Source organism: Patagioenas fasciata, chromosome 11 (assembly GCF_037038585.1).
Source record: "Patagioenas fasciata isolate bPatFas1 chromosome 11, bPatFas1.hap1, whole genome shotgun sequence".
Lineage (NCBI taxonomy): Eukaryota > Metazoa > Chordata > Aves > Columbiformes > Columbidae > Patagioenas > Patagioenas fasciata.
Genome location: NC_092530.1, coordinates 17,699,229 through 17,725,803, shown reverse-complemented (window position 1 = coordinate 17,725,803; position 26,575 = coordinate 17,699,229).

The following is a 26,575-nucleotide window of genomic DNA, read 5'->3' as shown; positions in this document are numbered from 1 at the left end:
CGACCCACCAGCCTAGGATAGGAGGTGTGGGAGAGCAGCTCTCCCATTGAAATCACTGGGGGCATTTCAGGTAGGCACCATGCAATTATTCCTATTGAGCTTCAGCCATGGAGCCGGAATCTATGTCCCTTCCTCAGCCAACAAATCCCAGAAGTGGTCAGAGCTCCTCAGCCCAGGGAGAACATGGCTCCAGCAGCCCCGAGCTGCTCCACGTCAGCTTGGCCGGGCTCTGAAAGAAAAGCACCCACATGCAGCACCCGAGGCTGCCACCCCCCACACCGCATGGTCTCCCCCTTGGACTTCTCCCCTGCAACACCGACCACATTTCAAACCCTGTTAGCATGTAACACCAGACTGAAAGGGGATAGAGGCAGGAGCAGAAATAAAAAGATTTCTATAGTTTCAGACGGAATATAAATAAAACTGGTTTTCATCGCAGCACAGTCTAGGGAAGGGGCTGTTTGGGGGTTGCTGTGCTTACTCATCTGCTGAGAGAGGGGGTTTCACCCCTCATTTGTTACCGGCTTTGACAAATCTGGGGTCAAGGTGACTGACTCAGCCATATTTAAACACTCCCTGACAATGGCTGATTTGCCCAATTTCCAGCTAACCTTCTTAACTTTGTGCTTCATGGGGGACAATTAAATAGTCATAAACAACAGGCATGGAGATAGCCTGCTGTGGGCTCTCAAGACTTTGTTACCAGTCTGGTATTTAAAAGGTTAATCATTCCCTGTGGTGGCCAGAAAAAGCCAACTCTAGACTTCATTTGCCTTGATCACTTCCTATTAATAAGAAAAAATGTATGTACTTTTGGTGCAAGTAAAGAGAAAACTGCTAATGTTCAAGCTTGGCTTTGTCCACTTAATCTGGAGTAGCACCACTGAGCATCTGGGGAGCTGCAGAGAGGTGAGCAGGCCAAGAGCTGATGAGGATCTGATGATGTGATCTGTGTCACAGCCCTCTTCTATATTCAGAAAGAGCTGAATATTTTATTAAGTGTATCCAAGAGGATGCTTGTGATCCTTCTATGTACAGTACAGGTGCTTAACTTAATGGCATCTCTGTCGATCATCAGCTCATCTTACCAGGTATAAATAAATGGGAAAGATATATATATAATATAAAGTCTCACCATAATTAATGGAATACAAACATGTCTGTGTCTGAATGAAATTACAGCAGTAAAGGTTTTCTTCGTTCTCTCCCATTTTTTGAAAAATTATTGAAAATAAATATTTGCAGTATTTTTTCATGTGAGAAACAGAAAGAAAGGAAACACATGCATCGTTCTTTGCAAGCTATTATTTTCATATTCCTAAATAGCTGCTGTCTTAAGAAGCCAAAAGAACACAACTGTGTATTTAGTCCCAAAACAAACTCAGTATGTGTAGAGCCAGCGCTGGCTGCTCTCCCAGGGGCCTTGCTCTAACACACTTCAGCTTTGATTTGGAAAACCACCTTTAGGGTAAGAAAACACCACAGCCCCATGTTTGCTTGGCTGCTTGCCTGACTACAAACAGCTGGCCGTGGTGCTAATGAAGGCAGGAACAGGATTGCAAAAGACATTTCCCCCTCAAAAAAAGGGAAAAAAAAAAAGAGAAAAACCCCGCAACCTGAAACCCCAAAAGTTTGTGCACTGGCTGCTGAGCTGAGACTCATTTTGCACAGGTCACTGGACAGGCATCAGATGGTAATATGTTTAAATTGCTAATGGCCTGGTCTGGATTTCAACGCGTGACACAGAGATAAAGGACTCTATATCCTATTATCAGTCCCCTGAGCAACTGTTACATCTTATTAAGTGTAACTAGATTTACAGGTCAGAATCCCATACATGGATAGTACATGTATTTTCTTTGACTGAAAGCAGAGTATTATTAGGGCATTTCTTTGCCATAATAATGGTTTGTGAGATCCAAAGCAGAACCCTTATATCAGGCTTTGATATTTTTACTTCCATGCTACAGCTGTCAAAGTGACAAAGCTGGGCTGCTGAGCTACTTGTGCAGCAGGGATGAAGAACAGGCACAAATTTCTGTTCTTTTATGTCACTTTCCACCCAAAAAAAAAAAAAAGTCTAGGTAAAAGCACTCAGCACTGTCATCACCATTTTGCAAAGAGAGAAATCAAGGCCAAGCACAGCTACAGGCTTTGCATAAGATCACACAACAAAGCAGCACAGGGGCAGGAGCAGAAGCGAGCACGTGTGATGTGGCAGCGCTCTCTAACCGACAGACCACCATTTCCTCCGCTGGCCCCGCAGCGGGAAGGGGAAGGCAGAACCGAGCTGCACAACGACTGCAAACTCACCAAGGACTTGGTGCCCAAGAGAAAGACACAGATTTTCACACAGGTCAACTTCCAGGCCAAGTTAGCATCAACACAATCCCCTAAGGAACAAGGCCAGCAAGAACTAATGCTGGGTATTTTGCATTTTAAATGCACGTCTTTCTTAAAGCTTTAGAGCTCTTGCTTCTAAACAGACACCTGGCCAGATTCTGTGCCAGCACGTGTCAGTGCAGCTCCTCTGAAGGCAACGGAACCACATCTACTTTTATCAGCTACAAATCTGATCCAGCCCTCAAAGAAGGAAGGGGGCACATAGGGGGTGAGCCGTTCACCTCCTCGCTGCCTCTTGTAATGCTCCTTCCCACACCCAACACTCAGCACCTCACTGGACCGGGGTCTTCAGGGTGAGGCTGAACATATATTCTCTGGTAGTCGCTGAGCTGATTGCCAGCAGAGAGGGAACTGTAAGTCAGCGGTGATAACCGGGGCCCTGCTGAGCCATCACCAGTGGGGAACCTTTGCAACTCCGAGAGGCTGATAGTCTCTCATAAATAACACATCTCCTAAGAGATGCTGCAGTTTGACTTGCATTTCATTAAACAGTAAGAAAATGTTCCCTAATTTGAAATACAGAGACTCGTGGATTTATTTGCTGCATTACCCACCTGGCCTTTCTTTGAGCAACATGTTTTTCCTCCAGTTGCAGAAAGTCAGATATTTTCAAGTCGTGGGTAAGAAACATGAAGAGGCATGTGAAAACCATAGTGCTGAGGGTGGCCATTGTAGGCTGTGCGAATATTTTCTGGGTGCGCTGCTGATGCGTTGTGATTAGATGCCATTTTAGCTCAGTGAGGAGCATTAAGCAACGCTGTTCTTTCTCTGTCCTGTTACATCTGGTCTGGCAGCAGAAAGCTCTCTGTCATTTAAGAGAGGGATTTTGTGAGGTGCAATCTTTCTTCAAATCCTGCTTTTTTTTTTTTTTTTTTGTTTTTTTTTTTCCCCTTTAATTTCTTTTAGATGAGTTTTTGGAAGCACTGAAAACTCAATGAATCACTTGGCTGAATGGCCCACATAGTTTTGTCTTAAGTCAGCTTTGGCAGTGAGCCACTGAACATATTCTGAGGCTTTGCTTGGAGTAATATTTTTATTGGTGTGATTATTCAAATATTTTAAGCCAGGCCACCCATCCCTCGTGTACCACACTCTTAGCGCTTAAACAGAGTGAGGAGGCATGCAGGATCAGGCTGTAGAAATCTGGGCACATAGGCACTGATCAAGAGGAAAGCTTGCCTCCAACATCAAAGCAATTTCCTTTTGGATATAACATTATACACTCAAGTGCAAGGCTTAGGCAGCCCAGCTGTGTGACGCTGGTGGTAACGGTGGTTGAATGCGACCTCTGGAGCAGTCAGGCTCAGGAAGGGCTTGTGCCAGCCCTGACAATGAAGCAGAAGCTGTTGCTGCCTTTTGGCTCCCCTGATGAAGTGATGGAATCATAGAATCATGGAATCATTTTGGTTGGAAGAGACCTTCAAGATCATTGAGTCCAACTGTTAACCTAACACCGACACTAAACCATGTCCCTAAGAACCTCATCTCTGCGTCTTTTAAATATCTCCAGAGATAGCAACTCAACTATTTCCCTGGGCAGCCTCTTCCAGTGCTTGACAACTCCTTCTGTGAAAATTTTTTTCCTAATATCCAATCTGAACCTCCCCTGGTACAACTTGAGGCCATTTCTTCTTGTCCTATCACTTGCTACTTGGGAGAAGAGACCAACACCCTCCATGCTCCAGCCTCCTTTCAGGCAGTTGTAGACAGTGATAGGGTCTCCCCTCAACCTCCTGTTCTCTGGGCTGAACAGCCCCAGGTCCCTCAACAGCTCCTCATCAGACTTGTGCTCCAGGCTCCTCACCAGCTTTGTTGCCCTTCTCCGAACTCTCACCTGTACCTGGAGCCCGCGGCAGCACCAGGACACTCTGCCTGGCTGCCATCACCCAGCACACCAGGGACCATGGGCCTGTGCTTGGGACAGGGACAACCCCATGTGCAGCGGGATGCAGCTTTGCCTCTGCAATCCTCCTGCCACTGTGCTCTCGCTGGGAAGGCACCTGCAATTGTGTTCCTTGTATTCCCCGTCAGGTTTCCCACCCTTAGCCTGGCACTTTACTCTCCTTTAGGGGATCCCATCCTGTTCCAGCTGCCCTCTCTCTGCATGGACATGAGCTCTGGCTTTGCAGAGGCTTAAAAGGACAGAACACCTGTCGGGGGAGGAATCAGTTTTGGATTGGACAAAGCAATGCAAGCATCTGAGGGGTGTTTCAAACAGACGGGGGCCTGAATCAAAGCTCCTTTAATCCAAATTTCAGTATCCTGAGCTAGATCCAAATTTTGCAGATATCCCAGGGGATCTCTCTAACATATCCTCAGATCTGGGAGCAAATTCTCCCAGTACTGGATTCTGAGTAATCCCAGGTCTCTGCACTCTCCAGAGAGCTTAGAAAGTTTTTTGACTTCAAGCTAGTCATTTAAGGACAGTCTTGTGCTTCTAGCAACTGGATTTCAAGTTGCTTTGTTTCAAAAGAGGAAGCTACCATAAAGCAAGCATCCCGCAAACTGATAACCTGATGCAAGTACAGAAGGACAAGTTCAATCAAACACCTTTTACTGTTTTACAGCAGGGCTTGCATTCAGTTTAGACTCACTTTAGCATGGCTGGTCACAGCAGTATAAACATTGTGGGGAAAAAAAAAGGCCGAGCTGGCAAACAGTCAGAACTTGCTGTTCCTGACCCAGTAACCTACTTTTTGAACACCACCTGACATGAAAGCCACCCCTGGTGCAGACTGCGACGTCATCTCTTACTTAACTTCTCAGAGGGAAATAGTGGGTCTGGCTGGGAAGAGTCAGATGAGATGTGGTCATCATTTACTTCATTCTGGCCACAAAAATCATATGAGGTTAGACAGGAATAAGAGAGCGGTTTCTATTCTCGAGTTATTGAAAGTCACCGTCCGAATATGCATGCTCCATGCTGCAGAATTTGGACCCAAGAGTCTATCATGCTGACATGTAGAGAAACCTCCAGTTTTTCCTACAGCACCAGTGCCACCATCAGCATCACAGCCATGGGTGAAGAAATTGTCCAAGGGAACACTTCATGAAGGAGACCTGTTTTACCTCTGCAGTGTTGCTTTAGCTATTTTCACTCCAGTTCCCTCATCCTGACTTGATGTGGTATTCAGAGACCACATGGCTCAGTTTTTAAAGGTAAGGAAGACTTGAGGACCTCTGTGACCAGCAAAAGCTGCTCTCTTGGGATAGCTCTCCATGCCTGTTCTCCCTTCAACAGGGCAGCAGCAACAGCCATCAACACCCACCAGCTCTGGGATGGCACCCGCTTTCCTCTTCCCGTCTTTGCTCCCTCAGACTTCTCCCCATCTCAGGTTTCCCTTCAACCTGAAAAGCAGCCAAACTGATCTCATGCTCATACACTTTGCTACCTGTGTTCAAGTTAATGAAGGGTCTTGTGGAACTGCTAAATAGGAGGGTACAGATACATTCTCAAGGATATGCAGTATCCCTTTTTTCCAGGGCAACTCCTGGGGTATTGGAAATTTTCTCCTGCATCTTATTTATAGTTTATCTTCAATTTTTGAAATTAGAAAAGTGGCATCGCTGGCTGAAATGCACCTGGATACAGTGTCAGTAGCCTGCAGACAAGAGAAGCAGGAACCTGTGGCGCTCATCATCCAGGGGCAGTCCATGCTTAACACCTGCTGTCCCCAAATGGGTCAGGTGACAAATGCCAGCCACAGAGTTAGTATGTCTCACAGCATGGTGGATCATGTATTTTCATGTCATATTCCTGGGACAAAACAAGGCCAAATACACTACTGTTGCCCTCCTGCCAGAGTAGAGGAGAGATGTATCATTAGATCAGTGCTAAAGCAGAAAGCAGCTAGAAGACTTGCTGTGTGTTTTGGTAACCTACTTTTCACTTGAGCCAGTGGAGAGATACCAAGCAGCCCTTGCAGATTATGGCAGAAGGCATGAGTCGAAAACTATCCAGAAGCCCAGCAAAAGGAAATCGCAGTCACAAGATTTCCCTGAGCACCGGGGTGCCTCAGCACAGCCCTGGCATTGCAGGATCAGAGAGAGCTTGATGGGGCCCTAGTTCATCACAGCACTGTCTACATGTTCAAAGTATTGTGTTTGCCTAAAGCATTTGGGACTTTTTCTATCAAAACACAAATGGAGATGGACTAGGAGTAAAGTTTGCAGGCAGTTTTCTACTAGAAATAAAAGAATCAAAGAAACCGCAAATTATACTCATCCAGTGTTGTTTGAAACTCTGCCTCTGTAGACATCCTTAGAAATCAGTGCTTAATACTAGCCACTACAAAGCAAAAGATAAACTGAAAGACTAAGTATAGGCTTAACATTTGAAAGGATTAATATTTTACTGAACAGCAGGGAGAACAAATAACAGTAGTAAGACAGAGTAGAGACAAGTTATAGAGGGATTTCTTTAGGGAAATAATGATAAATTAATATTTACTAGAATATGCCAATTTTTGTAGGCAATTGCTTCCATTGCATCTCTCAGCTGAAACACACAGACAAAATAGGAAGGACAGGAAATGAAATGACTTCTGGTCAAACATTCCAGCTAGATGCAAAAAGAACTGGGTGAAATAGTCAGAACAAAATGTCTTGAAGTTATTCCACCTTCTCGCTGGCTCAAGCTGACTAAGATTTTATTTCTGTTGGCACTTCGACTTCCCTATTGCAGAGCAGGAGGAGATAGGGCACTGCAATGTCTTAAAAATTCTAGCTACATTTTCTTGCATCATCACAAACCATTTTTTTACCCTTTTACCAGCAGTTTTAACTTAGTGTAAGACTAAAAACATATGGAAGTATTTCACTCTAGCTGGCATAAGCACAACACAAAAGTAAATGTTCTCAAAGACATAAAAAGTCATTTTTCTTTACTACAATGTATAATTTAGATCTCTTAAATTGTAAAATTAAGATCTGTTCTAATCCATACTTACACAAAAATGCAATTCTAGCAGATTGTAATATCTAACTGCTTATTACACAAAAATATTGAAATGACTGTATTGTAAAAAAAATAATTGCCTAATTATGAAATCCTGATGATAAAGACACCATTGTCACAAAAACATCTGGGCTACCAGCCCCCTAGAATGCATGAAATTTCAATAGGCAGATAAAAATCACAGGCAGATGAAAGAAGAGTTATAAGGAAGTCCAGAGAAAAAAACCATCACCCACTGCAGCTTCTGTATCCAAGTGCGGGTGATGACTACTGAAAAACAAGCCAGTAATAACCTATTCACCATAGCAGAGCATGTATGGAGACGAGGGACAACTAACAAATATGATGCCTATTCTTGCATAACCTTGGAAAAAATACATATCTACTCTACCTCTCTGTAATGACAAGCTGGAAAAATATCCATTGTATCAGGGTGCTAGAAGACAATTTAGCAGTCTGGTGCTTTAGAGTAACAGAGTTGTCCAATTTGAATGAAAGAACAAAACAGAAGCAGAAATTAAGGAGGGGTAAAGAACAGTCACAGACAAACGAACAGGAGAAAAGTAAGAGAATTTTGACTGTTGTGCTCAGTTCAGCCCAACCAAGCTAATCACCCATGAGAAATCTGGTCCTTGTTGTTAAGCCTGTTGTAAATGTTATGTTAATAGCAAAGTTAGCAGCTATGCATATTTTAGCTGCTTATGAAATGATTAAAGCTTTTCTTAGAAAACACAGAGCACAATGACATTGTTATCCCAGATGTGAGATGATGCACTAAAAGGACCAGAAGAAGCATGAGAACATCTGTGATAGACTGAGGGATGCAGTGCAGGGAGAACAGACCTCGCCGGTGAGCCAGGACGTGACCACATTGGAAGGATCTCTGCCAAAGCTGGGCTTTTCTCCTTTTTCACCTGAGCCCAAGCCCTGAAGACACATATGGCTGTAACTGGCCCTGAGCATGCAGGTGATTCCAGGGAAGCTAATAAGGACTCATTGTTCAGATGGTTAAAAGTTAAATGTGTGACAGCATTCACAGGTCTGACAGCTCTGGTAAGGCTTGATTTCTTACGTCCAACAAGAGCTCTCACCACTGACAGTGACTTTTCACTACTGATCAGCCTGAACCTTGGGCTCCGCAACGGAAACCTCACATGTAAACAATCTGCAAGGCCTCGGAACCAGACTTTATGGATGAGACATCAGAGGATGATGTATCAGTGATAGGATAAGACACTTTCACGGGATGATTACAGTGCAGATGGTATCAAAAGCACAGTAGCCTTCTCACATGGTTGCCATCTGTGATCCTCTGCTATCAGGGCTCCTGTTATAAAACGCTACTGGGCAAGATTTATAATTTGGTGGACAGCCAGGTTCTCAGACAAGAAGTCCTTCCAAACGAAAACTGTTCAGTGGTGAGTATTCTGCTTATGTTGGATATTTTTGATCACTAACATGATAAAATCCACAAGGTAGTGTCAGCCTGTGTATCTGGTACATTTTCCTTAAGCGGCTCTGCACAACAGCCAAACTGATGGAGTCATCCTCTCCTTTGGTGTCGGATCTGCCTGCTTGTCTGCACGGTGTTCAGGTTTTAGGATGAAACTCACCTTCTGTGCAAAAACTCACCACAAAATTCGTACAGCACTCAAGTCTCCTCTAAACCTGATATTTGGCCTTACAGGGGCTTCAGAAGTGAGTGCCCTGCGGAATGGCCTGCAGGGTACTAGTGAATATAGTCACACGCACTAGGAAAAGCTTTCATATCTCCTAAAGAAGTGTTACTCTTCTGCCAAGTAAATGAAGATGCACCTATTTACTTCCAAGCACATGTTGCAAAGTTCATGTTAATTAAACTTCTAAACCGCACATCAGAACAAAACTGTATTGACATTATGCCAACAAATTGCATACAAACTCTCCCTCATGCACTTAGCAAATATTTGCTTGGAAGAAAATAACTTGCCCTGCCCGGACCAAGCCGGTTACGGCGCTGGAACCAAGAGCCTCCTTCCTGCTCTCCTGGGCTCCAGAGCTGAAAATCTAGAACTTATATAGAGTTCAAACATCAGCCAAACACATCAGAAAGGAGACAGCCAGGATAAACCTCATAGGCCTGATACCAGGGTCACCGTGATGGTGGCCACTGGTAGCCCTGTGGCACCAGAGGATCTTGGTACATCAAAGGCCTCAGGTGTCTCCCTGGGCTGTTTAAAGTTTGTAGCATGCCCGTGGTTGAAAGGATGGCCCAAATCCAAAACCACTTCCAAAGGTCAACGTACATTACGTTAAAAAGCCTCATTTTCTTCAGAAAGCCAGCCTTTCTAAAAACTACTCTAGCTCTCAAAATCCAAGCACTAGAAACTGAGGAATATCAAGTCTGTTACTCATTTACCTATGGGTGAATTTCCAATTACTCCACATATGGATAGATTTCTAAAATATATATTCTCCTGTCCAAAATCTAGTTACTCCCAATAAAATGCACAAGGAACTCCAGTTGAACCTTGTTTGACATTTACAGAATGTCCTTTTAGGTAACTCTCGTCTATTAAGATAATTGCACTCTGCTAGACTACACAGTGACTAAATACCCTTGTTAAAGGCAAAGCTGCCTCTGACTTCAGGAGACAGAGGTTCATCCCTAAAACCCTGTGAAATATCAATCTGTTAGGATCCCTCTCATTATTAATATATATTTTTTTTCATCTTTAAAGCAGAAGGACTGATTAGATAGAAAGATGTCTGAAAGAGCAGTATCTTCTACTTGGGAATAGGGTATGAAGCATAAGCACTCCCAAAATATGTCAATCAGACTGGAAGACTGTCAGAGCACTTTTCTGGCTTTGAACCCACATCATCAGAGCTCCTTTTTCTTGCGGTCACACCATATTTTGACTCTTGCCAGTTCTCACTGGTGAGCTACAACTAGGTTCTGAAAAAAATCAAGAAAATTGCAACTGTGCTAACAAAGCCTCTTAACCTTCACATCAAACCCTGCTGAAGCACATGCAGAGATATATAGAAGGAAGATTATTTTAAACTGACATGTTACTCAGACTCTCATACCTGCCTTTCAAAAACAGATTAGATAGCATTACCATCCTGGATTAGAGGGTCTGGGATTTTGTTTAAGTTTCCAAGTAACAGTCATGGGGAATTGCTTTTAGTTAGTCTCTTGTCTTCCATGATCCAAAGGGATAATGGACATATGTAATGCTGCTTAAGAAAATACTGTACTCCATACCTACATCGCTGCTGCTCAGGAAAGAGAACCATTACTATTGATTCCTCTATATGAATAAGATAAATACAGCTTATAAGAAGGCACATTTACATAAGTTTTGATGACTCATGCAACAGATAGAGAAGCCTTAATGCACTTTTTCCTCTCCCACACACTGCTATGTGCTCAGTGCTTTGCCTGGTGCTGTTTCACAAAAGAATGTCTTAACAGCCTTTTTTATTCTCCCATATAAGAGCTGTTTCCAAACACCATTGCTACCTTCTGTTTCAACAGCATAGTCACCCAGCATATTGTTATTGAGCCATTTCCAATGCAAATCCATTGCCACCCATCAAATTTCAGCACTGGTGAATGCAAAGTTAATTTTTCCATTTTGGTGTTGCAATGGGCTTGTGTGTCTGAGAAATACAGCCCTGAATTTCTTACATAGCTGAAGCCAGTTCTTACACCAACTATTACTTGATGTTATTCATTTAGGCCCTTATTCAGCAAATGCTGCAGTGAAACTTAAGCTCGTGCTAGGGTTCATCCCTCTTCAAAAAGCGCTGCTGTGCAAGCTGAAAATTCAGTCTAGCTTTTCATGGCTTTTGTGTTTCAATGGTTTTCATTCAGCAGGGGGCAAGATTGGAAATGTTACCCACATTACTTCTAACACAGCTCAACTTCCTTGGTTTAGTGTCTTTAGGAAGAAGCCTTAACCACAGCATCCAGCTCAAAAAGATCAAAACTACTCCATACCCCAACCCAACCACCAACCAAACCCAACCAAATGAAATTAACAGCGTTAGCATGCATTTATGGGTAGCTGGAAGATGTCAGACCATCAGAACTGCTGCAGAAATACCTTCTGGTAGAGCCCAATGAGAAATTTCAGTTGAGCGAGACGAAGCCAGGCTGCAGAGGTTTCCCCCTGCATGCTGGCAGGAGCAGACCGCCCACCCTCCCACTCCCCAGGAACAAATCCTGGCTTGTGCAAACACAGCTGCGCTTGTGAGAATGTGCAGTCAGTGGCCCCTTCACAGTAAGTTCTCTTCTAACAATGATAAAGATCTAGACAGTGGAAATGTTATTTAAAACTAAATTCCTCCAGCAAACCCTTGGTCCAGGGCAGGGCAGGCCAAGCAATCAGTGACCAGCTGGATTTTCAGAACACGCAGCACACAGCACCGGGACGCAAAACCCGCAGCTAGATTCACTGGAGATGAACAGTGTTACACCTCTGAAAAGCAACTCAGGACACCCAAACTGGACTGTTTGGAAAGAAACCAGTTTCCAAGAAAGGTGCAGTGTCTGAAACAAATGTACCTACATAAACCTCGACTCACTCCTGCCCGAGATGGTCACTAGGGGATCTTCTATGTGCAACTGATTTTAAATTATGCCACCTTTCTGTGAGATGAGCTATTTTTAAGGAAGTAATGCCAGCTTTCCAACCCCAGTAATTAAATTTACTAATGTTCTTTGATGTCTGCACATTTTTCTTTAATTTATTCTGGATTGCAGCAGAGTCCCATATTACCTGGAAACCGAATCTCACCTGCAAAGTAAAAGTTTCGGATAAGGTTCCTTTAAAGACTGAAGTAGAACAGCAGTATTTAGTAAAAATGTTCTGATACCTATATAGCAAGGATTTGAGAAGATGACAACTCAAAAACTTTTTTTGTTTTGTTCAGCTTCATAGATAAAAAAGATGAATTCTGCACTGATGAGTGATCCACTGGCATAGACAGGAAGAGAATGACACCTCCTGATGAATTCCACTGTATGCTTTCAAATAATAGAAATCTATAGGAAATAATTCAGTCTACCTAATGCTACAGGTTTCTAAAGCACTTTCTAGAACAGGTCACAATTTGTATGCAACACTTAAAAAAATATAAAATCCACATTAAGAAGGATAAGACCTTTCTGCCTAAAAATAGCTCTGCCTTACGTTGCTTTGGAAGATTTATTCTCATACCTTTCCCACCAGGTACTTTTAACTCACAGTATTGCTTGCCATTGACCTTCTAGGAACATGGGTTTTAGGATCAGGGCAGCAAAGAGGTGCCAGTCTTCCCTGAGGGTAGACCATGAAGGGATTTTACAGACTATCTCTCTGATGCCTAGCTTTAAACACAAGTTGTAGCCACTAAATCAATTGGACAATGAAAGTTCAACCATCATAGTAAGCAAGTACCAATCTGGATGTTCATGGCCTCAAACACTCTGAGGAATCACTTTTTTGGGGTGCTCTCCAGCACTGTTCATGGGTTCTGCAGCAAGGCCTTAGAGTCCTCAGAAGGTGGATCTCCCTGGTAGGTGTGGTAATTTGAGAAGTGCTTTTAAAGCATAAATGCCTCGTTGGATATCTCCAGTGGCAATGCAGCATGCTCATCCTCACGGGCCTTATATTAAAAAGCCATTTAAAGAGTATTCAAAACCCTAGACTGTCCATCACCTCCTAAATAATTGCTAAAGCCATCCAAGAAAACCCCAACCCAATTGCTGAAGACTGCAGAGAACACACAAACCCAATGTATAAGTCTACCAGTAAACGTTTTTCTACCTCAAAAAAAACCCAGTTACATGTACTCATAGGGACTACTCCGATTAGAAATGTCTTCACCTCTTGGGGCCCAAAAGGTAATTTCAACAAATATTTCCTCCTGAAGATAAAAATAAAACTGCTGTTATGGTAACTGAGCTGTGCTTCTGAACAACCTCCGTATTACAGCTGGTTAAAGCTACCAATGTTGTGCTCTCCAGTAAGACCCAACAAACTGTTTGAAATTCAGAAGAGTGATAAAGCACCTTCAGCTTTGCAATGTTTAGCAGTCAGTAACCAAAACACACCCTAAGGTAAACACAGAGGAGGTGGGCATGCACTTCCCTGGGGCTCCACTCGGTGACCCCATTTCCCTGATGCTATCGCTTTATCCTCATTATAACACTTCAAGAAAGGACATAAACATCTCATACATTAAAATGCTCTTGACTTTTACAAGCAGTCTGATTCAGCAGCCCTCAGGGTGCAGTTTCATGACCAGCTCAAGCATATCTTGCCCTTGAGAAAGCACTTCAGCCATTCCCAGCCTCCCTTGCATGGAGAAACCACGCTTGCATGGTTGAAAACTAATGCCAGAAGAAAAGTTTTTAAAAGATCAGCTTTCAACTACTTTTCCACTACTGTGCTGATGCAGTGGAGAAGGCAGGAAGCAGAAAAGAGACCTGCCTTCTTTGGTCTTTAGCCAGTTACTTGTGAATTGGTATCCCTGGTCACACAACCCATCAGGTATGATGGCCACCAAGGAGTCTCAGGTGCTCCCTGGTGCCTGCGGAAAACGGAGGGACCTCAGCTCTGTATCTCACGAGCATGTGCGTGTTGTTGGCTTTGGTGGGCTGACAGCCAGGAATTCCACACTGAACCTACAGCCCTGCCACTAAGTGATTTTAATGAGGCATTTGATCTATTTCCCATCCCCTTTTCCTGACAGCACTTTAAACTGCTTTCCTGTCTGTTTTCTTGAGCTTTAACTCTACAAAATACGTAGGCACACCTCTACCTTTGACTGTTGTGAATTTCCTTGTGGGGAGCAACAAAACTAAAGGCCTCTTGAAGCTCCTTCCGGGCATATTTTATGCAGTCCCATGATTTTGAAATGCATATTGTAATTGACAGTCTTCAGACTCCACACACGATCTCCTGACCAGCTTAACACAGCACTCCAGCCTCATGTGGATCTTCTCATGCAACTACAGCAAAGACAACAATACCAGCAAACTCCTTCTAATGTGGAACACTGCACAGATGAAACGACAATTTAAGGGGAGCAAAGATATTCTTAAACACTGTTAAATGTCACCGATGAACAGTTAAGAGCAGATATAAAGACCTGAGAAGAGGAAACTATTCACAGCATTCAGCACTGACTTTTATTGTCCCATAAACCTCAGCACTTTGCCCCATGTGTAGAGCATCGAAGAAACTGTATCTATGGTCTAATGTTTACACCTATAAACACTTCTGTAGCACAAAGGCTGCCAAAGATCAACACAGTTTAATATTATCCTACACTACTGACAGGGTCTCACAGCGTTCAGCTTTTCTGCTTAAGGCTCTGCTGCAGCTCCTCAGGTTGCTTGCAAATCTGTGCTGCATTTGCTAAACAATGTACAAGGATATGCTTTCTGACAAATCCCATGTTGCTTCTGTTACTCAGAAGTCTGATTTTATCATCTCTCAGGGATGAGGGTCTACAAGCCCTTGAGCAGACACACAGATGGAGTTTATGAAGCAAAGCTGGTGACTGTTCTTCTCCTTACCTTTCTTTGTGCCTCTGAGACAGTGGTTTCCAGGGGACAACTGTGTTCTTCAGAAAGGCAGACTCCAAATTTGACTTTGGGTAGAGTCCTAAGGTGGATTAGACTGCCATTCTGCCCACCTCAACTGCATGCTGTAAGCAGCTTACTTGCAATATGACAGATTTAGCAAAAGTGACAGTTGCTTGCTGTCCAATATCATTAGCTGGCCCTGCCACGAGAGCTCAGATGCAGTGCTCCATCTCCTTACAAAATCAGCTTATTAATAAACATACAGCCTGGCATAATATTTTCCACACAGCTGACACAGTACTTGAGCAGGGGGCTGTCCAATCCACCTGCCCATGGAGACTCAAAATCAAATTCTAGCCCAGAGAAGGTCAGAACAGCAAATGGGTTCAACAGACTGACATTTTGGAGGGACTGCGATGGCTGAGCATCTGTACTTATCTCTGTTACTTATCCTTCATTACCTTTATTACTCTGTTCCTCGAGTCTATGTAGGGAATGGCAATCTAATCAAAAGGCTACTGAAGTAAATGGAAATATTGCTATTTATTGGTTTGTCTTGGGCTCAGCTCACCAAGGTACCAGACAGCACCAGCACCCTTTTCCCCAGCCAACAGGGCTCCCCAAGGGGCTCCACATCAGCAGGTAAGAGCCAGGCTGCTCTTACAGGTACACAGAGGAGGGTGCACACAGAGGAAAACTTCTGCTTCCTATGTACACATATTTGTGTTGTAATATTAAAACATTTGATAGCAGATAGATATCTGCTAATTCCTGCAGCAAAATACTTATAATAGAAAAGAAATTGGCTGAGTCAATCAGTTTCGGCAAACAACACCACTTGTACTGAAGCTTCACTTTTATTTTAAAAAGTTTAAATTAAAGAACAGAACCAGTTTGACTGCTGATGACAGAAGGATTTAAATATAACCCAAATCAAACCTCTGATTTCTCCTTTAGAACCAGGCATGCAAGAATGAGTGCTGAACCGTTCCCTCCCTTGCTATACAAAACTGTAGACCAGCACGGCTGTAGCACATCTCATTCAACGTAGCCCAGGAGAATTATTTCCCAAAAGTCTTCACTGTAATCCCAAGACCAGGTAATTCTATAATGATTCCAAGTGGAGAAAATAAAATGTTTCTGTTTTAAGATATACCTGTGGGGAAAGACCGTCTCACTATTTTACAATGAGCTCTTTAAAGACAACCTGGGCAATTTTCCAAGAGCTACACGGAAATGGAAGAACACTTAGTTATTTACTTCAGGGTTTTTATCAGCTTGTTGGAAATCATTCTTGTTCTCTTCCTTCTTTCCCCCCAAACAAAAGCCTTTATTTTCTGAAGCTGGGGCACTTCTGACAAACCTGGCTCTGACCCCACCACTGAGGTTTCTGTGCCGAGAGCCTCACTGGCTGCAGCTTGGACCTGAACTCTTGGGGCAAAATGAGGTACCTGCAGGCACCTTTGGTAGTATGGCTGTCAACTAACAGATGCAAAGTTACTCAGCATTCAGCTCCGCAATGTAACCCTGCACTGTGACTCTGCTCTCTAGAAGGCAGCACTGCTCTTGCAGCCACATCAGGGAGAGAGAAGCTCAGTGGCACTAAGTTATCCCCATGGGGACTTTCTCAGAATGCGTACCAATGTCAAGAAGTCACAGCAGTGCAAATGACCCTTGTCCACATGAAAATAACTCTCCTTCAAGAAGCAAGTTACTCCCTGGGCTAAGCACGCCCAGCACTGCTCTTGCTGAGGCTGCTAGGAGATTTGACCAGGCTGACTTTCCACCATAGGAAAGACTTAGGAAAGCTGCTAAAGAGTCATATCCACACAAGTCAGTGACACACAATGGGCACAATGTCAGCCTGCTCAGAGAGCAGTTCATTGAGAGGAATAACCATTCAACTGCAGAGTTCAGGTCAACTCTGAGCAGCTTCGCCAACAGGAGACTTGCAGCTTGATGGCAAATCCCAGCTCCGCATCACGTTGTGATGACATTTTAAATTTTTTATTACCATTTCATAGTGGTAATTAATCGCAGGCATGCACACAGAGAGAAATCTGCTTGATATATAGGGCAAGGCTCACCATCATCAGATGGTAAGCGGGTCCCTGAGGGTTCAGCTATGGGTCTCCAAAAATTACAAAGCCACCAACACCACCATGATCACATGTGGAAAAACTGGGCAGCTGTGTGATATTCCTATACCTATGGTCACTTACGACCTTCTGCCTCTGCTCAGTGATGCACCCAGTGCTTGGGGGCTTACAGCATCAAAAGCCTAACCCCACTGCTATTTTTGCAGTCCTGAGGGAACCACCACGTTGCTGATGCAAGCAGGACTAACTTGTCTCTCCCTCCTGGAAAGGGAAAGCAGAGGTTTCTGCCTGTTCCCCCGTCCAGCAGGACAGAAATTACCCCAAGGAGATAGTGGAGCTTAGTCTCTGGGATGTGGTTAACTCTTGGCATCTATGCTTAAATTCCCAGCACGGCTGTCCATCATTTCCAATTATTATAATGATTTTTATGACTAATTATGTGCATTAATCAGTTTGTTTCCTTGCCAGTCCTGTGCTGCTTCTATTCAATTGCACCCTACCCCAAGAGCAGGGAGCCTGGTAGACTGAAGCTTTTCAGCCCTGGTGTGACTGAAGCTGTTTTGGTTCAGCTTTAAGCCCAAGACCAAACTGGCTCAATTTGCTTTCAACCAGCTGAAACCTGCTCGCATGGAGAAAACTAAAGTGGAAGAAACAGATACAGCCCGTCCCCAAGTATCTCCTTTCCCCTTGCCAAAACACAGCAGGTACATTTTACATTATAACAAAAAAGAGTCTAAAAACTGAGCAGAAGAGATTCACAGTCCCAGGGGGATATGAGCTTTTATCTAACTAATAGCAAGTGATTTTTCTGTTGCACAGTTCATTTTAGGACAACACTCACCCTCGCAGTGCCAGTCCCACAGCCTGAGGCTGCTCTGGATTTAGGCACCTGACTGTTCAGGAACAAAAATTTCTGTTTGTGAATAATTTAGATCCCCTTGCTCATTTAGGTTCATTTGGGTTCTGCTTCTTGCTCTTTGAATCCTCTGAGCTCACAGCTAACTACTGGGCTGTGGATGTACAGCCCCTCTCCACGGCCCTTCTGTTTCTGTAACAGAACCATCAGTTTCACCAGTAACTCCCACATATTTTAAGCACATACAGCACTAACAAAGCAAGCATAACCCCCATAACACAACCCCAGAAAGCTTGGGGGTTCTCTTTGTTGCTCATATTGCTGTAAACAGAGATTGCTTTCTGCTCTGAGATGCACATTTAACAGTAGCTCCATGAGTGCTACATGTTTGAGCAGCTCTTCTGTGGTAGCAGACAGTGTGTCCAGACCTATAGGTCCAGTCCTAAACCAAACCAGACATGGGTATCTGGCACTCATGGACACAGTCATCCAACATACAGTCAGCATTCAACATGAGCATTTTCACTTGGACAAGCAAAAGTACCAGCTGAGCTGCAAACAGGCACAACTCTGCAAGTGCAAAAAACCAACAGCGAAGCCCCAACAAGTTACATTCTGAATAATGTCAACATCTTGTGATCATTAGATGTAAAGCACTTCACTGCCTGAGCACAGCCTTCTCTCAAAAAGTGTTATTACCACTATCAAATTTAAGGGAAAGCCATCGTGGCTTAAGGACATCATATTCTTAGTTGTGTTTCAGACACATTAGGGGAAACCAGAAAAACAGTACTAAGAAGTTACAGGGCTGTTCCACAGGCAGCAATATCCTAAAATGATCTGTTTCAGGCAATGTGCTAATGGTGCAGGGTGGCTGTGCTTGCCCGAGGTATTATTGCCTGCACCTACATTTCAGGCTGTAATTTTGTAGCCCCTTTTTAGCACAGTACACACTAACACACATATGCGTGCCCCCCTTTCCCCGAGAAACACGTTCCTCTTACCCTTTAAGCCAGCCAGCAGCCACAACCCCTCTGAAACCTCCTGCAGAAGAGTTGACGGAGTTTCACCTCGTTACCCAGCGCGGGCGTTATATAACCGGCACCATTTCGGCAGGCAGCGAGGATGCAGCTGCCACGCATCCCTGTGCCGGTCCCCTGCCTCCCCATCCCACCCAACACATCTAACAACAGCCGCGCCACGGCGAGCGAGGGAGGGGAAGGTGGGCTTCGGGGACTTGTGAAAAGCAAAACCAACAGTGCCAAAGAAAGTTCAAAAGGTGCCAGACATTTATTAAGAAGCATCGCTACTATGAAAGGACGCAGTGCAATAGTATAATGTTCCTTAGCCTGCTGAAAGCAGCTTGGCCTAGATTTTCCTGTACTGTTTGATGTGACCATTCATGCAAACAAGAGTAAAACTTTCTCTTTGCTTTTAATTAAGCAAAAAAACAGTGACACGTAGAAAAGACCATTTTCTGCTGTCATCTGGGTCTTCTGGGCTACTGTCAGACAGAGGATATGCAGGAATCGGCCCGATTGATTAAACTATTATTAGCGGCAAACAAGCAGATGCACACAGTGAAAGACAGGGCAAACCCCATGCCCTGAACTTCTGGACTAGATAGAGAAAAAAAAATACCAAAGTTCTATTTGGTATTTTAGCAAAGAAAAGTGGAAATACTGTCTGGCGCACTGGGCAGAATCGAAGCACACAGCATTCTAATCTGCAGACATCAAGATAAATAAATAACATTATTGTCTTTGCTCTAGTGTCATGGACAGAACCCCACCAGCTTTCATAAGACAGGGACCAGGTCCTGTATCTGAAATCCCATCTTAAACAAAACATGGCTTGTAGTCATTCAGGAGTCATTCTGGTGTCCATGAGTCACTGGCAGACACAGTGCACAGCCCACGAAGGTATAGGGGCTGTAGCTTTAGGACAGACATAAAACTCTTATGTAAGCCATAATCCTCTCACAGACTCCTTATTCAGTGATTTTAAGATCTGTGCTGTAGGAGCCTGCTTGCATCCCAGTGGCTTTTAACCAGTTCAGAAATGGGGCAACTCCGGTTGTAGCACAATCCCCTCGCCGTCAGTGTGCAGCCCTGCCTTGTGGGTTTTTGGAACACAGAGCATTTCCACACACTAATATTTCGGTCCTCTGCAGAACTGGTGCTGTTGCTTTCTGTGCTGACTGAATCACCAGGATTAATCTCCTGCAGAGTTCACTGAGGCTAACGATAATCAAGTTAAATTTACACTATATGATCAGAGTTTAATTAGGTACTGTTATACAATTCCTATTAATTACAGCGATAATACCTTTACGAAATGCAGATGGGAGGGTGGGGCTGTGGTCTGAGGGGGCTTGGCTGCTCAGATGATTTCAGGAAGAAGCCACATTAAAATGCTCTGCGTGTACCATTAGTTACCTGCTTGCCTCTGCTCAAGATGAAACAAAAAGCTTAAATGAAAAAAATTCTAATCCTACAAAATGTAAATCTAGAAGACAAGATTAAAGACCTCCCACATGCTACACTATCACTTTCTGTTTACACCAAGAAATGACAACACCCTTTAAAATTCTAATGAGCCAGAATCGTCATTAGCTTGCTCTGCTCAAAATCCTACCTAGAAAAGCCCAAGGTGATAGAAGTAATTTATTTTGCACTGAGATATTAACTTACTTGAAATGAAAGCAGGTCTTCCTAATGTTATTAAAGCAAGTTTCTCTTTCCCTCCTTGAGTTTATTGCCCCAGGTGACCTGCTGGTCAGGGCAGACGCCAGCTTGTGCTCGCCATTTGAATTGTGCAGGCACAACCTCCCCGGACACGGACCCCACGTGTGCCCCGGTGATTCTGTGTCCCCGCAGCACTCACAGTGCTTCGGGAGATGCTGTGGGGAGCAGGGCGGACCTGCATCCATCAACAAGCTCCTCTGCTCAAAGCCGGGTGGGGGAACATCGGATGATGAGCACAGGAGCAGACTCCAGCTTTCAGCGCTCGGTAGAGCTGTGTCCGGAGACAGACCGCGCAGTGTGACATTTCAAGCCCCAGACTAGATGTTTGCTTTTTTGTAACTCTTGCTTGGGGTGTCCTATAGAAAGAGCAAAGCTTGTGCCATGGGGCTTCCATTTAGCATCTGCTACATGTGGTGGTGTGTGGCTTTAGTGAAACCTGCAAGAGACCACGCGCTGTTACTGCTCTTCACGTGGTAACACCAAAACACCAGCCTTGCACTTGTATGGTCAAAGACACAGGTAAAGATCTCTTCTTCATTAAGTAAACCAAATCAGCAACACAAAAAGTGAGGTCTGATGGCAATGAGAGATGCTGTTCTTGAACACAGACACCTGTATGAGTCTCTTGCATCCAGATTCCCTCTCCTCTGCAAATCACTTGCTCAGTAAGCGTGTCCCAGGAGAAGCCCTGGCACTTTGCTGTTGCTGCCACTGCTGATAATTTAATTAAAACCCCCAAAGATAGCATACACATTTCCTTCTTCCTGTAGGTTTTCTTCACCCTCTTCACCAAACAGCAGAAAACTAGCAAAACTAGCACACCCCAGCACTCCCACTTTGCACAAAACACATGTGAAAGAAGCAGTTTGTTACAGTATGTTGTACTAGATATTAATTACCTGGCCCTGCCAGCAAGATTATTGTGTTGTTAAGTTTTGGCTATATACACTAAACCAGCCCTTTACAAAAATGGCTGGAGGACACTGTCACAAGGGCACCAGGAGCAGAGCCCTGTCCATGGATGCCCTCTAGCTCCCACCACACCATTACTGACAGTTATTTTGCCCATGTGGCAATTCCAGAGCAGCCTGCCTGGCCCTGTGCCTCTGTACTCAAATCCCGCTCTCTGTCCCTTGACGGACAGCTCTTCCAGGGATACACAGGAGCTGTGGAAGGAGGGAGAGATGATGGTTTCTTGACAGCCCCTTGCTCTGTAGGCAGACTGAGATGGGCTTCAGGCCCATACATTTTTCTCATGGTTCACAGGTGTTGGAGATATGTATATGCTTTAGAAGATCCTTAGTCTCTCTCAGCCCTAGGATTTCTTAGCCAAGGCTATGAAAGAACCCTTGCTTTTCTGGAAGCATAGGGCTAGCAGAACACCTCGGTTCCCTTGCTGGGATTTTTGCTTGATTTAGGCACAAAGGACTCATCATTTCTCCTCATTCCTAACTTGTGCCAGGGGCTGGCTGCAATGGGTAGCTGGGACCAGGACATTCTCCCCAAAGAGATGCTTTGAGCACCTCCACATCTTCATCTCAGGACAGCAGTGCTCTGAGAGGAGAGGCACAAGGCTTTGGCCAAGGCTTTAGCTGCTGTTGTGACACTTTTTGGCCCCTGACTGCTGAGAACAGCACTTGTGACACACTAATGGGAGTGCAGCAATGCTCCTGCAGCAAGGTTCAGCTCTAGGAAGCAGGGCTGCTCAGCCCACTCTGCTCTTGCTGATGTAGTGACCTGGTTTTGTCAAGACTGTTTTTCTCCTTTCATCTTTGATGTCACTTTGGAAGGCAAGTCATGAGGTTTTCACAGAGGTATTGACTCAAAGTTGGACTAAAACAAAGCCAATCACAATAACATTATAAATGAATGAGGGCGCAATTTGCCCTTAGAGGATTATTATAGTATTTAGGGTTCTAGCACATTTATTTCTGCAGTTTAGTAATCACTTTCATGCTTCTCATCAGACTATACCCTAATGCATTCACATTTTAATGTAACAAGTTACAAGAATTATGAGCTCCTAATAAATATGCTCATCCCCTAAAGAATTTAAACAGCCCCTACACTTTGTAAAGAAGATCTTGTTTAACTAACACACATCTACAAATGAATGAGGAAACTAACAGATAGGATCTTCATTATAGTATATTTCTACTTTAGCATAAGGGAAGGTTTGGAAATCACAGCCTTTATCCTTTATTCTTGCAGATACAGGTTCTGTTTAGCATCCTGTGGGTTATAAAGCTTAACTCTTTGCTATACATGACCTAGTCCATCACTTGCTCTTCTCCAGGTTCATCTATCAAGAACTCCATTCACAGCAGCACATTTGTTGTGGAGAGTTCCAGGAAAATAGCAGTGCTGCAAGATCTCCAAAACCCTTTTGACAGGAATCCCTAGATAGTCTGTCCTTAGCTGGGAACATACAGAAAGAGGCTTGTAGTTCTGGCTGAGAGTACAAACATGTCTATTCTGCAGCCTCTGTAATTACAGCCAGTCCCTCCCACCCTAGGGAATGGTGAAGGGAGGAGATAGGCATGGAGTTTTTATTGTTTCTGAAAAATCAATCTCAACAGCCTTTTCTTAGTTAAGTACCAGTCCTCTGAACATCTGCAAGGCAGTGTTAAGTGTGTAGCGATCAAACGGGAAAAAAATTATGTTCAGAGCGTGGTTTCTTTGTGCAAAGCTTGTTCTTTTGCTTTACCTCTCCAGATTTCACCAAAAAGGACCACTTGGAAAAACAGGGCTTGCTCTTTGGAGCTGATGAATAATTAACCATAGGGAAGGGAGGGCAAAACACCTGGCAAGGCTGAATTCACACCCACGTCGCTGTTGTGGCTTCATGCACTCTCTACAGCCAGACACTGAGCAGCCTCTACACAAACACAATTCAGGAGCTCAGCTCTGTTCTAGGTTACACAGTATTTGCATCATAAAATGATCAAAACACCACACTCAGCTATGTAACAGAAGTCAAGTATCTCTTTGCCCAAGAGTTTGAGGTTAAATGGACAACTCAAACAGCCACCTGTAAAACAGCTTTCAGGGCCAACTCTCCCGAGTAGCCAATTTGCACTGCATCTGGTTCTCCACCATCTCTCCATAAACACAGTTGACAGAGGCCTCGATAGTCGCCCTGGTCCTGTCACCTGGTTTATAAGCACCTTTTGAGGAAAGAATCAAGTTAGAGATGCCAGACCCTGTATGTGAAACTGTTTCGACAGACATGGGCTGGGAGACACCAAGAAGGCCTCTAATTCTTGTGCACCCCTATCAGGGATCCCCCATGGGAGGCTTTAAACCAGGATCTGCCAGCAGGGATGCCCAGAAGACCTTTGATGCACATGAAGAAAAGCCAGTGCAAAATCCACAACTTCTCAGACAAATCTGCTGCTTTTTACGCAGTGACTTGTGCTGATCAAGCTCACCTTTCCTCTCAACTACAACTCATGGTACATCTGCACTGCAGAGCTGCAAGTCCGTACCTCATTCTAACTTTGAACGAGCTTGTCTACATGAATATGGGAGTCAGCTCCAGCTGAGGGTGCCTTCTCACAGCACGTGGCTTCAGCACCAACAGTGACTTGAAGAACCTCCACCTGCATCCATCCTCCACACTCCCTCCTTCGTTACACCAGAACAACCATTCGCAGGACTGTTTCAGTCAGAATGGAAGTAGAGGGAGCTTTTATCCTAGATCAGTACAGCATCTTGTACATCCCAGTACTCTTCATCTACACGATTCACAAGCCCAAAATATTACATAAATAGTCAGCAGAAGGTAGAGACCTGTGTCAGAGCAACAAGCCTTCTGGCATCACCATCAAGAGTTACAAGCACGCTAGACTAGCATCACTGTAAATGTGAGCGACAAATGAAATCTAATGTTTTCTTCATTCCAGGAGCAGATTTTGCAATGCTCCTTAATGCTCAGAGATGCTGTTTTACAGTGGCAAGGAATTTTCCTCTTGTGAACTCAATGTTCAAACAAGCTCCCTAGTGAGGTAAGCATAGGCTGCCTTTTAATACAAACACAAAACTCACATTTAACTTATTAGCTGGGGGAGGAATAGAGATGAGGGTTGGATGAATCTCCTGAGTCACCACTTCTGTAGGATAAAAGGCAAGCTTGTCTCAAAAAGAAAATCAATTCATTTGTCTCTATTGTGTATTGCAGATAGAAGCTCTTAAGTAATAAAAAGATTAATAAAAACACTTCCACCAATTGTCCTAGAAAAAATGAAAAATAGTTTTTGGATTATGAAACAATATTCTTTAAATACAGAAAAATAAAACATTTCAAATGGCACAACATTTTGGGAGTGGGAGCCAAATGCAAATGAGTCATGCTTGAGCACACTTTCCCAAACAATACACTGCCTAGAGCTAGGACTAAGACATGTACATAACCAAACGCATACATGAAGATTTAGGACCCATGTATTAGTTTAATTCCTTTATCGTTTACCCACTGGCTTATTCCTTCCAGTCTCATACCAACCCTTTCCCCAGAGACCACCACATGCATACTTCGGACCCTGACCACTGAACTCATTCCCAGCTCAATATTTTGGGCAAATGAACAGATGTGCTCTGGAAGTGCAAAGCAGGATGAGTGCACAGTGCTAATGCTATTGAAAGGATAATGGAACCACACAGTTTAGGTGCAGCATCATCCTCCAGTGGTGTGCAAATTTCAACTTTTTACTCATTATTTTTTAAGATTTTAGAAGGAGGTGGAAGGAAAGGATCAGGCAGAGAAAAGGTGCCTGAAAGAAGCCCAGGGAAGTCTAAAGTCTGCTGAACAGCAGCAACAATCCACTGAAACAGGGATTTCACGGAATGCTCAGAAGAACTGAGGAAGAAGGAAAGCACGCACTGCAGCGTGAGACGTACAGACTTGGAAGAGAACGTAAAGCTGTGCAAAACTAGGTGACATTGCTGGTGTCCACTGATTCCAGATCTGACCAGAAACAATCCCTAAAAGAGTCACTGTGATGAATGGTGGTGAATGGCAGATACTGCTGAGAGAGCAGTGGGTGACATTGTATTCTGTGATGTTAACCTGTTCTTTGCACAAAAGGAATATGCAGAGTATTCTGGGGAGGAAAATCCATCAATACCAGAGTTTTATCTGAAAGCTCTTTCTTTTCGGCTAAAAATTAAGCTTAAATTTATACTGAGTCTCAAAAGCCTAGTTTAAGTCTTTTTTTTTTTTTTTTCCCCTGGGGAAATATTAAGAACAGATGGCTTTATACTGATTCCCAGTGCTAGGAATGCACATGAGAAACCAGTCAGTTGATGTCCTGTTACTGATGGATAACTCTTCTTATCCCTCCATATAACAGTACTCCTGGCACAGATATCACCAATACCTCATTTTCTGCATTTCGTATTGGTATCAGATTTGGGACCAGCCCTTATTAATTCTGCAAAAGCCATGATCACAGGCAAGGGGACTTCCCTTATAATGCAAAGTCTCACCTGTTCATCGCAAGAGCCTGGAGCACACTGGCTTCCACGAACACAGCAACTGATCTTACTGGTCCAACAATCTGTACAGTGATCTTTAAGGTTGAGCAAACTGCTGAGTTGAAAGTGAAAGAAAACTGTCTTGGCAGAACTCAAGGAGACAAGACAAAATAAATTACTCTGTCTGCTTTACTGGTCAATCAGTTTATGTATTATATCCATATCCAGATGCGATCAACTGAACTTGTGCTTCCGTAATCAGCCATGCTATTGTATTGCTCCATCTTTAACTGAGTAGAACTGTAGCAAATTAGTTTTGGTGCTGTGCAGAACTACCTGCTGTGAAGAATTACCTGTTCACGGTTTGAACAAAGTCCACAATAAGCAAACATTGTTTATCCCATCAACTTGCAATTTGGACCACGCAGCTAGAGCACAGTTGAGCTGCGGTATAGGGTTCACAAGCCACTCAGC